The sequence below is a fragment of the Hipposideros armiger genome, unplaced genomic scaffold (genome assembly GCF_001890085.2).
Source record: "Hipposideros armiger isolate ML-2016 unplaced genomic scaffold, ASM189008v1 scaffold_155, whole genome shotgun sequence".
Classification (NCBI taxonomy): Eukaryota; Metazoa; Chordata; class Mammalia; order Chiroptera; family Hipposideridae; genus Hipposideros; species Hipposideros armiger.
Genome location: NW_017731505.1, coordinates 2,573,597 through 2,595,217, shown reverse-complemented (window position 1 = coordinate 2,595,217; position 21,621 = coordinate 2,573,597).

Below are 21,621 nucleotides of genomic sequence, written 5' to 3'. Positions count from 1 at the left end.
TGATGCTGTGGGATCTTCAGGAGAGCCTTATGGAGCGCATCTAAGGACGGTCCTTCTTGGAGACAAAAAGGAGAAGCATTGATTCATCGGTCCTGTCCCCCATTCATGAAGGGCAGCTCCATGGGTGTTCACTCCTCCCATGTTTATGGGTTGCACATGTGAGTGCTGGGCAGGTTCTGTAGGTGTCCCACAAGAGAGAAGCCTCAGGGTAGAAAGTGAACTCATTGCAGGCTCAGAGAAGTCCTAGGATGGCAAACACTGTCAGGTTGCCCCTGTGGGAGGCTGGTCAAAGCCCGCACAGAACTGATCTGGGTCACAGTGGATGGAGTGAGAACAGAGGCCAAGAGGATTTGAAGTGGCTCATACCATTAGCGTGTCCCTGTCTCCTCTCTTGATCCATCTCTGGACTGTGTTTGCATCTGCCTGATCCTCAGGCTTATCCCCATGGTGACAAGATGCCCCCAAGATGCAACAAGTTTATTTGGTCCTTAGAGTTCATCACTGCAAAGAAAGAGAGAGACCCTCGCCACCCTATGCTTAAAGTTCAAATTCATTCTGATGGTCCCTCCTTTGGGGCATGTGCTCATCCCTGTGACCTGGAAAGCAGTGAGTCTCAACTCCTTGCCATGCTAGAATTACACGGGGTTGGCGCCTTTCCCAATGAAGAGGTGACTGGCTATGGTAGGCATGAAGATTCTCTTTCAAGCTTCAAGAAAAGCTTGCTGCTCAGCTGCAAGGAGTGTGTTTGGCCGACTGTCCCAGCTTTCGAGCCAAAGTCATGCTCTTCATAGGACAGTTCCTGGCCAAGTACTGGAAAAGGCAATGCTCCAAAAGTCCTCGTTTTCTCAGTGCAGGACTTGGTTAAGGGTAGTCTTTGCTCTGGGCTTCCCTCTTAGGTTGATGGAGAGACTGTCAGGTCAGCATCAAAGTCTGGCAGCTTGCTCTCCCCAATCCTACTTCCTCCATTCCCCCCCACCTCAGAGGTTACTCCCCAATACACGTTTTGTATTCCTAACTCCATCTCAGAGCCTGCTCCCTGGAGAACTCAAATGGCACTTGGGCAGATAAAGAGGAAACTGATATTCACTGGGGCTAAGAGACCTTGAAAGATGAAGGGAGAAAGGAGAGAATCCCAGACTTGGAGTGGGTACAGCAAAGGGCTTCCTCCAGTCACCACTCCATTGATGCTTCTCCTCAGAAGCGTTTCCAAAGGTGGCCCGTGCACCAAGCTGAACCTGGCCCTAGAAATAAAAGGCAGACCTGGATTTGAAATCTATGCCTCCAGTTTTTGATGCCCTACCAACTGCAGCACTTGGACTGTACTTTTATGAGATGGGGCTACAGAGAGCAGGGAGAGAACACGCTAACCCATAGTCTTCAAGGCAAGCCCATATGCTGGCTACTTCTCCTCACGGAGGCATTGACCTTGGCCCAAATCACACAAATTCCAAAGACTACCTTCCATACGTGTTGCCTCCTGCCAACAGGCACATTAGGAAAGGGTATGGGGCTCCTTTGTTTGGGGTTGGCTTTAGCCTTTCTAAACTGGAAATCCAAGGTGCAAGGAAGAATAAGGAAACCTGTTATTAACCTAGACTTGAGGGTTATCATTTCTCTGAGACCACTGACTTTATTTCACCTGGGGCAGAAATGATGAGACTTGGTGTTTTCTGCTGGTGGATGGTCCCACGGTACTCCACACACCTGGTTTGTGCATCATTGGCCCCGAGTTTACAAACTGGGAGTGAATTTTATGGGAAGGTGGTACATAAAATTATGGGTGTATAAATGGCCATTGGAAGCCAGCCGAGTAAAAGGCATAAATTCCAAGTCACATGGTATGAAGAAATTGAGCTGAAATTGCTGTTATTTTCACTGGCAGGCAAACAAAAATGAACAAAATTCTTATTTTTCTGAGTGTACAAGAATCAGAATGCATTCCTGCAGCGACTTCTCATGCCCTGCATTCAAGGGAAGAAAATAGAAGGTCTGGTTCACCAATCTGACTTCTAATAGCCAAGATTGGATATGAATACAAATAATAATGATTTTCTGTGGTACCTTCATTCTGGAAACCTAGTATGCATCACTGGCCATGTCTTAAAAATTTCCCATAGCTTTTCAGGGCAAATTTAAGGCAAACACTATTACAATCATGTTTGTAGCTGGGTAAATTTATCAAGCACAGGGTTATATGATTGCTACTTTGTAGTTTAAAGAATTGAGCTCTTTTTGTGTCCATTCCTGTTAAATCATAAACTATAACAAAGGCAAGTGACTTGAACTTATATAAAAGTTGTACTGAGTCCATGTGGCCATGAGAGAATGTGGGTGCACCGAAAGCTGAAGTCCTCACCGGTGCAGTTAAAGAGAAGAGATAAGATGAGGTGGTGTGCTGACAGTTTAGGCGACGCAGGGGTCACCATTCTGGGATTTCAAGAACAGAAAGCCTGTTTTATCTATGTCCTCAGAGATATTGGGCTCTTGGGAACTGACTCAAGCTAGCCAGTCACTTAAGAGACTGAGGAATAACACAGCACACAAATGCAAGCTCTAACTCTGTGCAGGGTTGGAGTATTGGTGTCAGCCACCCTTAAGCCTTCTGTCCTGGTGTCCAGACATCTGGGGAGTTGGCTTAGAAGTGGGGAGACTGAGTGGATATCAAGGAGTTAGAATTGAGGCTGGTGGATGGTCCCATGGTACTCTATCAAGGCCATGGTGACTCTGATAAATCACCCAGCTCTCTCAACAGTATTTATCTCCAAGAATGAGAATATTTGTGCTTGTCAGATTCAGGGTCTGCTTCTCTCCTGGGTAACCACCACCATATTTTGCTTCTATTATATACATTGCCTAGTATACAGGTAGACCATCATTATCCCACCTTAAAAAAATGGCCTTTCTTTAGAAAGAATATAACACACAGGAATAATTTACAGTCACTTTCTAAGACCTGCCTCTCTAAGTTGACGCTGGTGTAATTTGGAATCTTACCAAGATCAGGGATGACTTTTTCTCCTTAACAGCCTTAATTATCTCATTGGTTTGTTTTTGAAAAATTTTAAAAGAAATTTTATTGGGGAGCAGTGTGTTTTTCCAGGACCATCATCAGCTCCAAGCCAAGTAGTTGTCTTCAATGTTTAGGTCTTTGATCCAGTTTGAGTTAATTTTGGCACATGGTAACAGATAGCAGTCTAGTTTCATTCTTTCGCATGTGGCTTTCCAATTTTCCCAGCACCATTAATTGAAGAGGCTTTCTTTCTCCATTGTATGTTTTTGGCTCCTTTGTCAAAAACTACCTGTCCATATTTATGTAGGTTTATTTCTGCGTTCTCAGCTCTATTCCATTGGTCTGTGTGTCTGTTTTCCTGCCAATACCATGCTGTTTTGATTATTGTTGCCCTGTAGTACAAGCTGAAGTCAGGGAGTGTGACACCTCCAGCATTGTTCTTTTTCCTTAGGATTGCTTTGGCTATTCAGGGTCTTTTGTCGTTTCATACAAATCTGATGATTTTTTTTGTTCTATTTCTTTTAAAAATCTCATCCAATCCATGAACACGGAATGTCTTTCCATTTCTTTGTGTCTTCTTCAATTTCTTTTAAAAATGTCTTACAGTTTTCAGTGTATAGGTCCTTCACATCCTTGGTTACCTGTTTAACTTCGTGAAAGTCTTTTATTTTCCTTATATGGCAAAGATGGTTAATATTCATTACATTTACCATGTGCTCCCCAATATTTCCCAGCTTCCTTTTAAGTGAGGTGGAGGCCATCTGACAACGTCTAGTGAGTGAACTGTGTGTGGCAATGGCATGTGTCACTTATGGGCCGGGGAAGGGAAAAGCTGGTGTGCCACCTGGGAATTCACATATTGTGATGGCAGCGTCACCAGATGGAGGTAGCTTGGATCCCTGAGCCACCAGATGGAGTTGAACTCTGGCTAACTTGCATTGGACTCCATGTAAGTGAGAAGTAAACTTATGTTGTGCTAAGCCTTTGAGATTTTTATTCCTGTAGCATAGGCAATTCTATGCTGACTAAACTTTATTTCCACATCCTTATAAAAATAAACACTGCCTTCACTATGAACTAATTCCAAAAATATTAAAAGTAAAAAGATTTCAGCCTCAAATATCTGAAGTATTAGAATAGGCTAGGTGGAGACACCTTCTGGTTAGACTCTTTTAGCACTCAAACTAAACAAGTAAACAAAAACAAACAAGCAAATACAAACCCAAGTTTTCTGCCCAAATGGTGTCCTCTTCCAAATGACTCAGCATAACAGCAGTTATGCAGGTTGTCAAAGCAGAAATATGAAGTTATTTACAAGATGGGTAAAAGTTGACCTGAGGTATTGTTGAGGAGTGTCTCTTGGTGGGGATGGAAGGCACTATGGAAAATTGTGCGGTTGCTGAGGTTTTTTATATTCCTGTCACTTATCTTTTCATGCTCACTCTTTAGGTACTGGGCTAGATTTGGAGCTCCCCTTGGGATTGTTCATTGTTGTTTTTTAAGTCATGAATGTAGAAATATGATTTTCAAAGAGGTCTGGGAAAGGTTATTATGTTCAGGAGCGTGCTGTGGCCACTTTCTCATGTTCATACTTGAGCCTTGGCAAATATTTCTTTAACATTTGTTTTTTGAATGAAAGTAATTATTCACTTACCTCTCTGTTTCCTGTCTTAGGTCTCAAGTTCTTTCAGGGGAGTGATCAAACATGGCCTGGGCATAGAACGGTGCCTCTGTAAGGGTGCAGGCTTTAAAGGTTTATTGACTGAGTTAATGCTGGCCGTCGAGGGGACTTCATCCTTTGAGAGGATGAGGAAGTGATGTGCAGGGGCCATTGCCTTACCCCTAATATCTCAGCCAAAGGTCAAAGGAGGTGGTTAAATGAAGAAAGCTTTGGTGCTCCTCAACAGTTGCACTACATCAATAGAAATACCACTGTGTTGCCAAAGGGAATTCAGTTGCCACTCAATAGAAAGAGAAAGAAGTTCTTTATCATTCGAGACCAGAAACCACTATCTGAGAATAAGGATCGATGAAGTTGCATTTGAAACACTCTTATTACTCTTAGTGTCTTTTTCTTGAGAAATAATTTAGCACTCACTACGGACGGTGTGGTGATACAAACAACCGTAGAGATGGCCTTGTGCAAGGAAAAGCAGATGTGAAATGGAGCACATCTGAACCGAAGTAAACCTGGTGGAGACACAATATGCAAGGGCTGTTATTTACCTGTTTTGCCCACACTTTGGGTATAGTTATCTTGACTTCAATCCATATATCAATTTGTAACAGCCAGAGGGGTTCCTTAACCTGGGACTTTGTGAAAATAATAAAAGAATTAGCTGAGAAGAGATGAACCATGCTATGGAAAGAGAACTATATCCATTTTAATATTAAGTTAAATAAATATTTACCACAAACTCCAAAGAATATGCTATAGGGTTGTGTTATAAATTCCAGGTACTACTTTTTAAGGAGATGATTAGAATCTTTAGTTTGTTTGACCAAAAAACCCAGGGTGTTATGCTCAGGATTTGCTTATCTTTCTCCCTCCCTCCCTCCCTTTCTTCCCTCCATGGCTCCCTCCCTCCCTTTCTCCCTTCCTTTCTTCCCTCTGCCGTCCCCATGCATTGAGCTTCAGTGTATCTATCAGGCACTGTTCGGGTGCTGGTGGTAGGTTTTCAAGCAAGACAAAAACACCTCTGTTATCTTGGCATTTATGACCTAGGTGTGCCTTCTAGAATTTAGCCATTCAAACCTCAATCTGTTTGGGGGAAGTTGGAGTTGAATTTCTTGTTAGGAGAATACACTCGCTATCTCTGAAATCCACCAATGGACTATTTTCTTACCTACAGAATTCTACTTCAGGAAAAAAGAAATTGTCTACTTATGCAGCTGTAAGGAGCTACCCGTTTAATATCCTATCTCCAGTCCCAGTTAAGAAGGTAGGTAGGTAACTTTAAATGAGAAAACGAGACCTAATTATCATATTCTAATGACATGTCCGTGAACTTCATAATTTCCTTTAGCTTGGCTTTCTCCACTGGAATTTAGAACCTGAAGGGGTATAAAGACAGAATGGAAAAGTGGGTACATTATATTTTTAAGAGGAGCTGCTCATGTATGATAAAGGAATATGAGGAGAACCAAATTTGGCTGCAGAATAACAAGTCGGAAGTCAAATTTACCCAAGGATTTTGTCATTCACAGCTTCAGAAGTGTGTATATCCATCTACATATGTGTACACAAACATTTGTAGTTTGCTTTTTTTTTTAAAAAAAGGATATGGATATTTTATAAATAAGATTTGGATGCTCATCCCTGTGATGTCCTCCATGACCCTCCAGGCTTTTTAGAATTTAATTAGAGGCTTGTTCCCATCATATTTGTGTGTCCATTTCCGTTGCTATTTTGTGAGTTTTTTTTTTACTATGTGGCAATGTCCATTTCCTTGTTGAATTCCCATCCTCTGGCACAGTGAGAAGACGCACAGTAATCATTTGCAAACAAATAATTGAATGCTGCCCTTTGCAACTTTTCCTGTCTTGTGATGACTTCTTTCATTTTAATCACAGTGTTATATCCTTTGGAGCCAGATATTTGCGCTCTATTTTCTCCTGATCTGAGGGGGCTTTGAGGTTCATTTTACCCGACTTCACCTGAGGGAATATATTTCAGTACTAGAGGACTCAGTTATCCAGTGTGACTTGCCCCAGGCCCCAACGCCCTCTGGAGATAGTGTTAGTTCTATAGAACACATACAAGGGATTTTAGTGCCCAGTTAATTGGAAGGGTTTGCCAACCTTTGCCCTTTTTCTCTTGCCCAGATAACACAGTGTTTGCTATAGAAAATATAATTGTAAAAGGTTGTAAAACAAAAAAATAGCTTGTGACTTGTCATATGTTCTTATGCCAAAGTCTTCATTTCCGTACAAGATCAAAAATTAATGAAAGAATACACTTACTCCATCTTTCATTCTTCTGCCTTTCAAGAGAGTTTGAGGCAGCCTGCAAGAAATGGGAGCTATCTCTGAAACATTATTATGACCAGTGTGAAAGAACAAGAACTTGGCAGTGAAGTAGACAGTCATTGACTGCAAGTTTCATTCAAGTTGTTAGTTCTCACTGAGGGTTTAAAAATGCCTCTATATTCAGAAATTTAATGCAGCCATAATTTTTCTGGACTCTACCTATTGCATAACGTGTGACACACCTGTTGATAAAAAGGGAAACAGCTCCTCTTCAGTTGACCTTGCCATCCAAAATGTGTTCAATGGAAGCCACAAGAAAGGAAAAACTTGCTTTCTTTCTGGGTGGGAAAATAGTGAGTCATTATATCATCATGATAAATGGAATTATCAATTCATAAACTCTGAGTAATAGGTTTTCATTTGCCAGGGACTAATGACCCATTATTTTACTTATGGGAAATAGCACCTTCTAGTTCCTGGTACGTACAGCTGTCAAATTACATGTGTTGGCATCTGCTGGTCTCTGATCATGTCTAATGAATGCTCTGCTAATTCTGATGCTGCCTATAAAATGGAAGAAATGTTAACACCTTCTACCAACAGCTGTGGAGGCTGATGTCTTGTTTAAGGCAGGCATGAACTTGGAATACATTCATTGTTTGGCACAATTTATTTATGATGAGCTGTACATAGCCTGATACAGATTGCCTGACCTTCTCAAAATAGAAAAGGTCATCACAGCCTGGCTCTCTCAAAGCTGAGCTGGGTATAACCATTCGCCATTAGAAAGGTCTTTCTCTCTCTTCTCTCTGTAGGATGTTATGATATTGTGATTTATAAGAAAAGTATGTAGTTTGTCATTCAGATCATTTTACAGATGAACTAATTATTGCAACAATTGATTAAAACAGATGGCTTCCCTGGTGGCATGGATTGTGTAAACTTATAATAAAGCATTCTGTGGCAAAATAATACTCTATTTTTCTTAAAATATTTTAAATGTTAAGACAAATTGGGAAGCCTGACCTCTTTTGACAGTGGCAGTTGTTAGTTATAGAAATAGGAGAAGTGGCTGGGGACAGGGGCGGGGAGAAAGTGCCCTTGTCTTTGGTGAGGGTTCTCTCAGGGAGAGCGTCTCCAGGTCCAGTGGGCCATGGTCTGGGTGTCACCTGCAGCACATCCCAATCAGTGACATGTTCCTAACACGGGACTCTGTCAGGGTGGCCAGGAACCTGGTTCTGCCCCCATGGGCTGGAGAATCTTGACTGTGCTAGGAAGGCTGCTGTTATTCCTGGTGTATGAGCTTCCTATGGCTGCTATAACAAATCGCCACAAACTTAGTGGCATGAAACAACAAAGGTGTTGGGTTGTCGGAAAAGTCATGATGCATTTTTGCAAAGAAAAACATAGAAAAAATACGTCATGACTTTTCCGACAACCCAATACATTATCTTACAGTTCTTGAGGTCAGAAGTCTGAAAATGGGCCTAAACGCGGCTCAAATCAAGGTGTAGGCAGGGCTGGCTCTTTCTGGAAGCTCTAGATGAGAACCCCTTCCTTGTCTTTTTCACTTCCTTGGTTCACTGGTTCCCATCCAGCCAGCAATGACATCACTCCAAACTCTGCTCCCGACATCACATCTGTATCTCTGACTCTGACTCTCCTGCTTTCCTGTTGTAAGGACCCTTGTGATTAAATTGGGCCCATATAATCCTGGATAATCAAGACCCTTAACTATATCACATCGGCAAAACCCCCTTTCTCATCTAAGGTAACACTGTCTCAGGTTTTCGGGATTAGGATGTGGACATCTTTGGGGGCCATTACTCTGCCTCCCACACTGTGGTCTGCACATAACTCATCTGTGATGAGTCCATTAACCCAGGACCTCAGGAATGTGGAAGAAGGGTGTGTGGCGCATAGCCAAATGCAACTAGAAAAACTACTCCGTGAGGTCCTGTTGCCCATCCTAGGGTCTGTTCATCAATGGTTTTCACCTGGCAGCAAGAGAATGGCTTCCACTGTGAGCTGGTTTGGATTCTGTCTCTCTGCTCCCACTTCTGCTGAACTTCTCTTCTGAGCGCTCAAGAAAGGGTGTGTGTATAGAAATAAGCAAGGGTGCGTGATTATTCCACTTGTTGGCATTCTATAGTGCTCACAACCCAGAGATGCTTCATAAATAGGCATTGTTACTGGTGGTGGTTCCATTCTTGGTGGCTTTGTGGCAAATATTGGTTGGCTGCCCCTAAACCAAAGTCCCAGATGCCCAAAATGAGTGCCAAATTCCTGGGCTTGGTGGCTCACAACAGCTGCCACTATTGTCTCTGCAGACAGAAAGGATCAAGTTCTGTTCTACTCTTGGAGATTGGAAAAAACACACATGGTAGAGTAAATAACACACAAGAGAAGGAGCTACAGGGTGCACAAGATGGGGAGAAATGCTTAGGCCAAGGCTTTGAACCAGGGTCGAATATTGGAATCACCTGGGGAGATTTAAATAGCGCTCTCGCTCTGCTGGCACTGCCAAAGATTCGAATATGACTGGACTGGGCATCAGAATTTTAAAAGCCCCCCAGATGATCTAATGTTCAGTGAGAGCTGAGAACCACTGAGGAATCCAAACCAGGCCATGCAGAGAGCCCCAGGTGAGGTATCATTGTACTCACAGAAGCCATCTACATCAGGGCCTCACCAACTTGGCCATGCATTCAACTCATGGGGGTCTTGTTAAAATCAGATACTAAGTTAGCAAGTCTGGGGTGGGGCCAGAGAGTCCATATTTCCAGCAAGCCTCCAGGTGATACTGATGCTGCTGGTCCAAGGACCACGCTTTAAGGAACAAGGATCTCCCAACCCATTTCACAGAAGAGACGATGGAGGCCCAGGGAGCATGGATGACTTCCCAAAGGTTTCTGGCTGAGTTGGGACCAGGATCGAGTTGTTTTCCTCCCAGTCCAATGAACTTCCCATGTCACATGCCTCTGTCAGGTGAGAAAAGCATTCCAGTGTGCTAGCTATCAGTGAAAAGAGGGCATTGATTGATTACACAAAAATTATCAAGGTTTAGCAACACGAAAAGAGAAAACTTTTGATAGTGTGAGTCAATCATATTAATTCCTTATGAGCAAAATGGGCATAAGTTATTTATTTGCTTAAGATACCAAAGTCTACGTGCCTTCAGGTTTTATATATATACTTTTTTTCCCCTTATGAAACGCTATTTTAACAAGAAGAAACCCTGACGACTATTAGTGGGCTGGGAGTGAAATAGGGGCTCTGAACTTGGCACATAAGCTTGGCCTTGGTTGAAGGAATCAGACCAAATTTCTTCAAGCTGGAGATGGCCATTAAAAATCAGGAACACTCAGGTGGATGTGTGGGTGGCTCTACTGCGAGGGTCACCATGAACAACAGATTGTCTTCTTTCCTTCCCCTCTCTTCCTTTCTCCCCCTTTCCTTCCCCTCCCTCCCTCCCTCTCTCTCATTAACATTCAATGGGGCCCTTCAAACACTTTAGTCTCCAAGAATCCCCCTACTCCAATTCAGTACAAATATTTTTAGAATGCTTAACTCTTGAAACCGGGCCAATGAAAAGGGAGGCAAAGTCAAGGTTGCCAACTTTACCCTTTCACAACATGGCCAAGGGGAAGGAGGTGCGCTGTGCCAAGAGCTCTACATCCTGGGAGACCATTGGCCCCTCCACCCACAGCTCTCTGCCATTGGACAAGCCAGTTAGACTTTTGCTAACCTCACTTTCCTCACTGGTTAGAAGGGGCAATATGATGATTTTTTAGCGTTGTTGTAAAAGATAATTCAGGGGAAAATGGAAAATCCTTCCTAAAGGAAGGAAGTAAAGTAAAAAGAGGACTGTGGCTTCATTTTGTCATTATACCTGGCCCCCAAGCATACCAAGCTGGCCTGGCATGAAAAAATACAAGCACTGCCAGGCCCTTTCCTTGAGATTCCAGGCCTGGTATTGGTGAGCTCCCACTGGTCCCAGGTGCTGCTTGGCATCTACTAGTGGCTGTGCACACAGACTTTTAGCGACATGCCCTGTTTAATCTACATTGGGAATAGGATTTCTGTGGCTAGTCTCTCTGCGTGGGACAATACAACTTTAAGAAAAGCAAAACGAAAACTGACATTGCTTGAAAAATCATCACCAAGTGATGGCATTTGTTATGAAGGAATGACTGGAAAAATGTTGGTATCGAAGAGGAATAATTCAATGTGACTAGAACCCTGAACCCTGTAATGTCAGTGGCCACCATCCTTGATATCAGTGACATTTTAGGAAGTTATATTGTTTGACTTATTTTTCTTCCAGTTTATGTTGACTTTGAAGTCTGCTCTACATCTCAAAATACCCATGGCAAGAAAACGTGACATTAACCTGAAGATTATAACACTGAAAGCAGGTTGTTACAAAAACATTTTTTGGTGCATTTCTTTTATTTTTCTTGCATTTCCTGGGTTTATCTTCTGGAAAGGTGAAATTTGGATATTGTATAGGGGTGTGAGAAGCACCTAGGGATTGTGGGGGAGGAAATGAATCGTGACATTGATTATAAGCCCTGCAACATGGGTGACAACAAGGCGAGCTGTATGGGTGACCCCAGGTCACTTGTTTAAGAGCTGCGGGGCGGGGGGGCTGGCTTGTTAAAAATGTAGATTTCCGAGTGCAGTCCTTGAGGCTTACAACTCAGTGGGTCTGGGGTGGGTCTGGGAAATTGTATTTTTAAAGCTCTCCTGTTGGTTGTATAGCTTAGCTGGATTTAACATGTACAGGAACACACAAAAATATGTGATCTTCTAAGACTAAGCCCAGGATCTTTGGCCAAATATGATTGGTAACTGAACTAGATCAAGGGGGCAGTGAATTTTTGGAAAAAAGTTAGTGGTTCCAGAGAAAGGAAAAGAACTAGCAATTTTTGAATACTTATTATGAATAACAATGATGAAATCTCGTGCTGTCCCGCTCCATCCCACCGGGGTGTGAATTGTCCCTGTGTCCAGCGTACCCACGCTGTAGACACTCCCCCCCTGTTAGTCACTTAGTAGCCACCTTGGTTATCAGATCCACTGTCACCGTATCATAGTGCTTGTGTTCAAGTCACTCTTATTTTACTTCACAATGGCCCCAAAGCACAAGAGTAGTGATGCTGGCAATTCGGATATGCCAAAGAGAAGCCATAAAGTGCTGCCTTTAAATGGAAAGGTGTGTGTGTACAGGAGAACGCATGGTATAGATAGGGTTCGGTACTACCCATGGTTTGAGGCATCCACTGGGGGTCTTGGAACAAATACCCTGCGGACAAGGATAAGGGGGGCCTACTGTATTGCAAAGAAATGGTAAAAGGATATGATTTTTAGTTGCTGTTAAAATTCTCATTATGTTTAGAAGGATGAATCTTGTTAACTGTGGTCCAAACAGAGAAACTCTTAGGGAGAAATTATAATCAGATATTAAACATCTGTGTGATTAATTTTCTTTGGTTGATACCAAAGGCCAGTGTATTTTCTTGGTATAGACTTAAATGTAATAAATTGCTGTTTTTAAATATAATATTAGCTGTGTAATTTTATTCTGCTTTGTTAGCTTATGTTAGCCCAATAAAATCTGACAATAGAACAAAAGACCCTCCTTGGGGTGATATTTTAATTGTCATAAAAATGTCATCTAGATTAAGGGGCCAGCTGAGCCCTTATAGTTTCTCAGGGACTAGAGAAATCATTAAAACAAAATGTATATGCTATTCTGAGAAAAAGTACTGGCCATGATTCCAGCTATAATGTTCTTTTATGTGAATTTTGCCGAATGCAAAGCCATGAACTATACTAATTCCCAGAAATCATCTCCTAAAAAGCCTCCATGAAATAGTAGAGATTTCCCCTCCTCCTCCTCCTCTTCCACTTTTATTATAGAGGATCATGAATTCATACAAAGTACACACAATTGTATAACAAATTCCTTATACCAAAACCATTTGTTTCCATAGCAATTTCTGCCCTTCCACTTCTGCTAATCCTTGAGTCAAATGGTTTCTCTGGTCCTTTATTTCTGGCAGGCTTGTCCTGCAGCAGTTGGCAAACATAAGCTTGAATAGGTTTCTGCTCTCGGCTCTGATTACCTCCTTCCTTGGAGTGTCTATGAGTCATTCCCTGACCAGGAGGCGATACACAGAGAATGTAAGACTGAGTTACATTAGTCTTTGGAAAAGCACATCCTGCAGGTCAAATCTGGTTCCTGCTTGTTTCTGTAAATAGAGTTTTATTGCAACACTGCCACACCCATCCATGTATTGCCTATGGTTGCTTCCCCGCTGGTAGAGTTGAATGGTTGTGACAGAGATCATCGTAAGCCTGCAAAGCTGAAAATATGTACAGCAGGACCTTGAATAATGTCATTTTGTTATATTTATAAGAAAAAGAAATCAATTCCCATCAGGGCCACTGTCTATGTGGTTTTCAGGCCTCCCCACCTCTGTGCGGGTTTCCTCCGGGGACTCTGGTGTCCTCCTACGTCCTAGAGACGTGCACATGAGGTGACTGTCGTGTCTCCATTGTCCCCACCTGAGTGAGTGAGTGGGTGGGTGTGAGAGGCCCTGAGATGGAAGGGCGTCCTGTCCAGGTGGGTCTGGCCTGGCACCCTGAGCTGCTGGGAGAGGCTATGGCCACCCGGGCCCCTGAACTGGAATCCATTATCTGACTTGTTTTGATTCATCTTTCTCAAATGTGTGTATAGATCACGTTCATTTCAAAGTTTCACATTACAAGTGTTTGGGATCTTTATTTAGATGTTTGGTGATGTTTCTGGGACCAGAATATGCCATCGGAACTTAACTCTTATTTCTATCACTGAGCCTCTGGTAACACTGGTTTCCTTATGCATCGTTTCGCTTCAAGTTGCAGTTTCCAAGAACCTATGATGATGTTACTGTACGTTACTGTACTCTCTGGCCCTTTACAGAAAAATATCGTCTAACCCCTGCTTTATTGGAACTGCTGTTCAGACAAGGGTATTAAATTAGGCCACCGTCTTAACTGGTCAGGGTCTAGTTACAAAAATTGAGTCTTGCCAGATGAGAATTCAGGGACCCAGGCTGAAAGAACATTTGCTATCTGGAATTTTCTGGTCTCTGTGGCTGAGGAAAAGGGAGCCCGTCTGTAACTCTTAAAGCTTCTGCCTGAAAATGACACACATCACATCTGCTCACATTTTATTGGCCAAGGCAAGTCAGACGGCTGTACCTTTAAAGAAGGCATGAAGTGCAATTCTGTATACTAGAAACATTTAGTGCACAGCACTAGCAAAACCCACTGTTGCGATGCATGAGTGGTCAAAATTCAAATGACTCACTGCCATGTGCCGACACACACACTTACCAAATACTTTTTTCTCTCTAAAGGGAATACAACATTTCTAAGATTTTAACTGGGTTGCAATCTTGCATTGTATTTGGTACACTTAAGAATTTGCTGAGGAGTTCCCTCTTAAGACTTCAAATACCTTCCCTCTTTCTCAACACTATGTATACAAATCATTGCCTTTGTGGAAGGAACTAAAACACATATGTCTTAAAGGTGACTTACAACTCGAGTAGTTGAAAGAAACAAAGCAATGGTATTTGCATATAGGTGGAGCTTGGAGTAAAAATTCCAAGTGTTTTAATTTGTAGGTGCAGCACATATCATGCTAAAAGGCAGAACTTTCTGTCTGCCATAAGCAAACACCTCTCAATTCCCATGAACGTTTACTAGAGCCTGTGATGGTTAAAGGGTCCATGTGATGCTCTGAGTCTGTACTTCCTGTGAAAAGGTGTGTTCTGAAGGTGGCTTATTTACTTCCTTCCTTTTGGCAACTCATGGTGAAGAGGGAGAAGATCTGTAAAGATATTACGATAGATGAGGAGTCATCAAATTAGGGGCCTGAGGCCAAATCTGCTGTAGCTCAACTCCTGTTTTTGTAAATGCATTTTATGGGAATACAGCCATGTTCATTCAAGTACATGTTGGTTATGGCTGTTTCCAAGTGACAACAGCAGAGGTGAGTAGTTGTGACAGAGACTGCCTGACCTACAAAGCTGAAAATACCGGGGGTGCCAAAAAATGTATACCAGTGGACACTTCGGTCAACGTTGCTCAAGCAGTAGTTTGCTGTAATCAGAAGTGTCTGGACGCTGATGGGAACCACTTTGAGCACCTCTTGTCATTGCAGAAGTCAAATGTGACTTGTATTCATCTTTTGTTATTGGTATATATTGAGTATTACAATTTTAATACAGTTTCCTTTCTTAAAATGTGTATACATTTTTTTGACACCCTCTGTGTTTACCATCTGGCCTTTTACAGAAAAAGTTTACTGACCCTGTTTTGTTTTATTTTTTTATTTAACATTTTTTAAATTTAAGAAAACAATTTTTATTTCTGAGGCAATAGGAAAATGAAACTTTATCTTTTCTTTTTACTAGTTTTAGGTGTACATAACAATATGATTAGACATTTACATACCTCACAAAGCATTAACCCCAATAAGCCTATTACCCCTCTGACACTGTACATAGTTATTACAATATTATTGACTATATTCCCTAAGCTGTACTTTATATCCCCATGACTTTTTTTTAACAGTTGATATTCAATATTATTTTATATTAGTTTCAGGTGTACAGTGTAGTGGTTAGGCATTTGTATAATTTACGAAGTGATCCCCCTGATTAGTCTAGTCCCCACCTGGCACCACACATAATTATTACAATATTATTGATTATATTCCCTATGCTGTACTTTACATCTCCGTGACTATTTTGTAACTACCAATTTGTCCTTCTTAATCCCTTCACCTTTTCCACCCAGCCCAGCAAACCTCCTCCCATCTGGTAACCATCAGTTTGTTCTCTCTATCTATGAGTCTGTTTCTGTTTTTTTTTGTTTATTTTGTTCTTTAGATTCCACATATAAGTGAGATCATATGGTATTTGTCTTTCTCAGTCTGACTTACTTTACTTAGCATAATGCCTTCTAGGTCTATCCATTTTGTCGAAAATGGTAAAATTTTATTCCTTTTTATGGCCAAGTAGTATTCCATCGTATATATGTACCACATCTTCTTTATCCAGTCATCTATTGGTGGGCACTTAGGTTGCTTCCATATATTGTAAATAATGCTGCAATGAATATAGGGATGCATATATCTTTTTGAACTAGTGTTTTGGATTTCTTCAGATAAATAGCCAGAAGTAGAATTGCTGGGTACTGATCCTGTTTTTAAAATCTTTCTCATCTGCAGGAAAAGGTCTGTATGTAAATTATACACCCACGTATGAAGTTATGTAAAACCTCTCAACCATTTATAGGACATGATGCTATAAAACATTAATTTTATAAAGATTTTAATCATTAATTTTTGTAAGTTGAATATTTTTCTTCTCAATATTCCTATTTTCCACATGACACCTTTTCCTCAGCCCATAGAAAATTAAAAAATGTTCTTGGTTCAGCATTATTCTCTATATCTTGAACCATGTTTCTCTATGGTTTTGCATTTTATTCCTATTTCTCTCATTCTTCTCAGTCCCCTTGTCAAATCTTTCTCACCATCCTGTAAACATTGGTGTTTCCCATGGCTCTGCCTTTAGTTTTCTTCTCACTTTACTACCCACTGTCAACTAGTCACTCCTGTGGTGTCAGCTGCAGACTCTTCTCTAAAACTTCGCTTCACACTCACATCTTTCTCCTGAGGGCTCGACTCCCAACTCCAGAATCCTCTCCTGGACATCTCCACTCACAGAGGAGGCTCAAACTTGGCTCAGAAATGACCACTGGAGAAGACAATTTGGTGGTATGTGACATGCAGCTCTATTATGAGAACGGACACATGAACTTCCTCGTCCTTTCTCATGTATTTCTGGAAGGAGATTTTATTTAGTTTTTATTTTAATAAAACAAAAAGCATTTTGTCTGTAAAAAACTTAAGGAGCATCTGTAGTGTCATTTTGCAGTACTACTAGCATTAGAAACTCAATGTTCCTACCTTTCATACCTGTGTTCCTCCATCTGTTCATCCATCCATCCATCCACCCATCCACCCACCCACCCATCCACCCATCAATCATCTAACCATCCATCCAACTATCATCTAATTATCTACCCATCTATCCATCCTCCTATCAATCTACTCATCCATCCATCCATCCATCTATTATCTAACCACCCATCCATCCATCCTGTCTGTAAATATTCATTAAGTGCCTACTATGTATCCAAAATTAGGCTGGTCCTCCTACTTGTAACATTGTTTTCAGCTGCACTGCAACCTTAGCTCTGAAAATGGAATACCCCGTCTAACATATCTCTTCTCAAATCACTAATTACCCTCACAATCAGTTTGTTCCAACCTCTGGTTCCTGGACCAGCCAGGAATATTTTTTGCCACTTCAAGCCTACCACTTTTCTTTTCCTGATCCTTTCCTTGGCAATAGTGGGCTCAACATAGAGAGTTTAGAGTACTGAGGCAGGTCTAGAGCTTAATCTGAGTGGGGGAAACGATTCTCTAAATTCTGATTTTGAGTGGAGGGGGGTGCTAGATATCTGTTGGAATGACCTTGATTTTCTCTTTCCAGGCTCTCTGTTTAGGTTCATGGTGAATTCCAACTGGTGCTATTGTCAGCCCGGTTGAAGTTTCCATTTTGAAGCCAGGCAAAACACTGTGCCTACCATCCATTCATGTTTCCACCGTGGACTCTGTGCCCTGTTCTCATGACTTGGGGTGAACTTTCAGCCATTAGTCTGTCAAAAGAGAAATGGCCCAAGGGAGGTGGCCATAGAATGTACACCTATGAGAATGTTTTAAGTTAAGGTTTGACAACTGTAACATTTAAGGTTTCTTTAACATTTAGGACACTAAAATAATTTAATAAATATTGTTCAACATTTCCCATTGATGATCTGCTTAATTGCTTGCATGAAAAGATTTAAACTCTGCAGGCTCTCTGATAATTCTGCTTTCCTTCCAATAATCCACTTTTGGTCATTACCATCTGCTCCTAGTGACTGATTCTGCAATCGTGGGGCTGCTAGCCTTTTCCTCACCATGTGGCCCCAACTCTCTGTCCCATCACATGGCTTTTAGTCAAATAGTTGCTTACCCTGGCACTGTCAGACACGCATGTGCGTACCTACCTTTCAGACCCAGAGCTTGCTATGTGGAAGCCATGCATATGGCAGGCAGATCTTCTTTTCATCAGGATCAGGTTCAATACAATTGTTGCATCAAGTTCACTGGATGATGCCTCGATCAAAGGCTGCTTTCCTGGTCACTGATATCAGCCCCTCCATTTCCCAACTTCTGTTTTACATTCAGGCAAGTTGAAATTCTCTTTAGCAGTCAGGGCCAAGGGGAATCAGGATAAACACAAGTTTCAGATAATTCTTCAATTCCCTTATATTTAGTACAATAAATCCCTTCACTAAATTCTTACACTGACTAGGTGGCTGGAGTAACGATTTTGATTTTATTTGTCAATAAGAACCATGGTCATCATAATAACTGATAATGTTTATTCTGAACAGACCGGGCAGGCCCTTGACATGGATTCCTTGACGTGGATTATCTCGTTAGTTTATCCTTGGATGCTGGTAATATGGCCAAAACAGCTGTTTGAGGGAGAAGAAAGGGAAAGATGACTGTCCCCACCCCCCACCCCCACCCGCTTTGGATTTTGGCATTAAATTTTTTAAAGTCTTTTTCAGTTTTATAACTTTTTATTTTGAAATAGTTGAAAACTGGCAAGAAGTTGGAAAAATAGTCAAGTTCCTGTGTTTCCTTCACTTGGCTTCCCCCAGTGATAATATCTTACATAAAGATAGCATGTTGTCAAGACCAGGAAATTAACATTGGTACAATGCTATTAAAGCATTCTTGTGTGTGTGTTTCAATGAAATTTGACCACATGTGTAGATTCAAAGAACCATCACAATGAGGATACAGAATTGTTCCATCACCACAAAACACCCTCATGATACACCTTAATAGTCACACCCTTCCCCCAGCCCCAACTCCTGGCAACTGCTGGTCTGTTCTCCCTCACTATAATTTTGTCACTCCAAGGTGGTTATATAAATGAAATCATACAGTGTGTAACCCTTTGTGATTGGGTTTTTCACTCAGCATACCCTTGAAAATCCATCCAAGTTGGGTATATCATTAGTTACTCTTTGCATCCTTTATTAAAAAGATGTTCCTGAAGTGTGCCCTAACTGGAGTGTTCAGTTCTTCAGTATGTAATGGGCAGGGTCCTCTATAGGCAAGGTCAACCATGGGGCAACCTGGGATCTAGGAGGCTTGTCTTTGTAAAGACCCTTCTGGCTTCAATCAGCCTCTTGCCTTTCACCTAAACTGTGTAATCTTCCCTCAGCACCTCATCTTTTCTTTCCCTTGTTTCCAGCTGTTTCTTGGTCTTAGGCCCTGAGATGAGCACCTGTGATAAGGACTGAGATGTAAGTTTGCTTATTGCAGAGGTGATCACAGGAAGTCAGGCGGGGGTGGGGAAGGAGAGGCTGAGGAGGTGTGTCTAGTACAGCCTTGCATTGCAAGGGCTCTTGCTGTCTGATACTCCCCTCCTTTGCTGTATGTTGGACACTGATTTCCACATTCTCTGAGGCTGTCTTCTTGCTTACACACTTAACTGACTGGTCTGCTTGTCTGAGCTGTTCATGCAACTAACTTTGGGAGCGTATAATTATTTGGAGGGATTTTATCTATGTAATTAAATTAATTTAAATCTAAATGTGTTTTTCAACCTGAGTGGCTTTAAATAATTTAAATAATTTTATTTTTTACAAGAACAGTCCTTAGAGTACTGAAACTCCCCTTCTCGCTAGAGAAACCCAAGCTCTGCTCCTTAGACTTGGTTCATTCATCACCCTCTAAGAGGGATCCCCGTACCCACCCCCATGTCTGATCTGAGTTCCCAAGCTATGGATTTTCTAAACAGTTCTTTTGGTCTTTTGCGCATGCTGCTATGTACTACTGCTGGTAGTTTACATGTTAATCTGCCTCCACCATCAACCTTCCTGATGTCAACTTTGGAGATTTAATCTCTTTGTATTCTGAGGCACTAGCATAGGGCCTCGCACAGAGTTGGGGGTCAATAAATGTTTGCAGATGATGTTGGGGATAGAGGCGGCAGGTAAACTTTGAAAGGAGGCTTCCCACTTGGGCCTTCAGGGGACATAAGAGTGGGTCTTAGCTTTGGTCCTAGTGAAGCAGTTGCAGGCAAGGCTGCTGCCTGGCAATATGAGACATGGAGGATTACAGCCAGCTGTGCCCACTGGTCCAGCCAGGCTTGCCTCTAGCAGCCGGGGAGCTGGGTCATGTGGCTTTGGAGACTAAAGTCCTTTCAGTGAAAGGGAGGAAGCATGGTTTAGAGAAAAAAGCAGGGGTGTGGAAGTCCGGTTTAAATCTCAGGTAAGTGACCTTGGAAGTTGCATCAACACTCTTTTCCCCAAAAGACTGAATGGCTATAGGATTGGGGTGAGGCCAGAATGACGCAAGGAGGGAAAGGCAGGTCCTGTTGTAGCCAGGGGTTGCTGCTGCTTCTCCCTGGCTTCATTCATGGCCCCATTGGTAGACATCTCCTAGACATCCATTGGGCTATCTGGCTATTACCAGTTCCCTGTTTCACCTTATGAAAAATGTTATTAAAAACAAACTAGCCCACTGTTTCAGTGATCTCTTGCTGCATAACAAACTAGCCTCAAACTTAGAACCTTGAAACAATGATTTATTATTTGTCATAACGTGGTGGGTCAGGAGTTTGGGCAGGGCTCAGATGGATGGTTCATCTGCTCCATATGTGTCAGCACGTGTCATTCATTTGGCAGCATCACCTGACAGCTGGGCTGGGCCAGAACATCCAAGAAAGTTTTGCTTATATATCTGGGACCTCTGTATTGCTCTGCTAGGTCAGTTGGTCTCAGCCTCTCTCTCTCTCTCTCTCTCTCTCTCTCTCTCTCTCTCTCCATCTCTCCATCTCTCCATCTCTCCATCTCTCCATCACCTCTATCACCTCTATCACATCTATCACCTCTCCACCTTTCCATCTCTCCATGTAGCTAGTTTGGTCTTTCTTGCAACACAGTGTAAGGGCTTTGGCTTCTTTCTAACCAGGGTGGTCAGACTCCTAACATGGTGGCTGTTTTCCAGGAGGAGGGAAACAGAAGCTATCAGTATTATTAAGACCTGGGCTCAGAAGCCCCAAAATGTCTCCTCCACCACAAACTATTAGCCAAAGCAAATCACAGGCCAACCCAGATTCAGGGGAGGGGAAATGGACTCATCTTTCACAGCATGCACATATAGGGGTGGGGAGAACTGTTGGGAGTCCTTCCTGGAGACTAGTTTCCACACTCATGTAACTAGTCCAATGGCAGGAGTGGGCTTGACTCAATGGAAGGCAATGCTAGGCTGTCCAGGGAATTACAGTGGCTGGGCTTCATAGAGCCACCAGCCATTTTCTGGAGAATCTGGAGTCAAAATCTGGAGGGAGGGAGGGAAGGAAGGAGGGAAGGAGGGGGGAGAGAGAGAGAGAGAGAGAGAGAGGGGTGGGGGGGGAAGAGAAATGGCCATATTGTTATGTTGA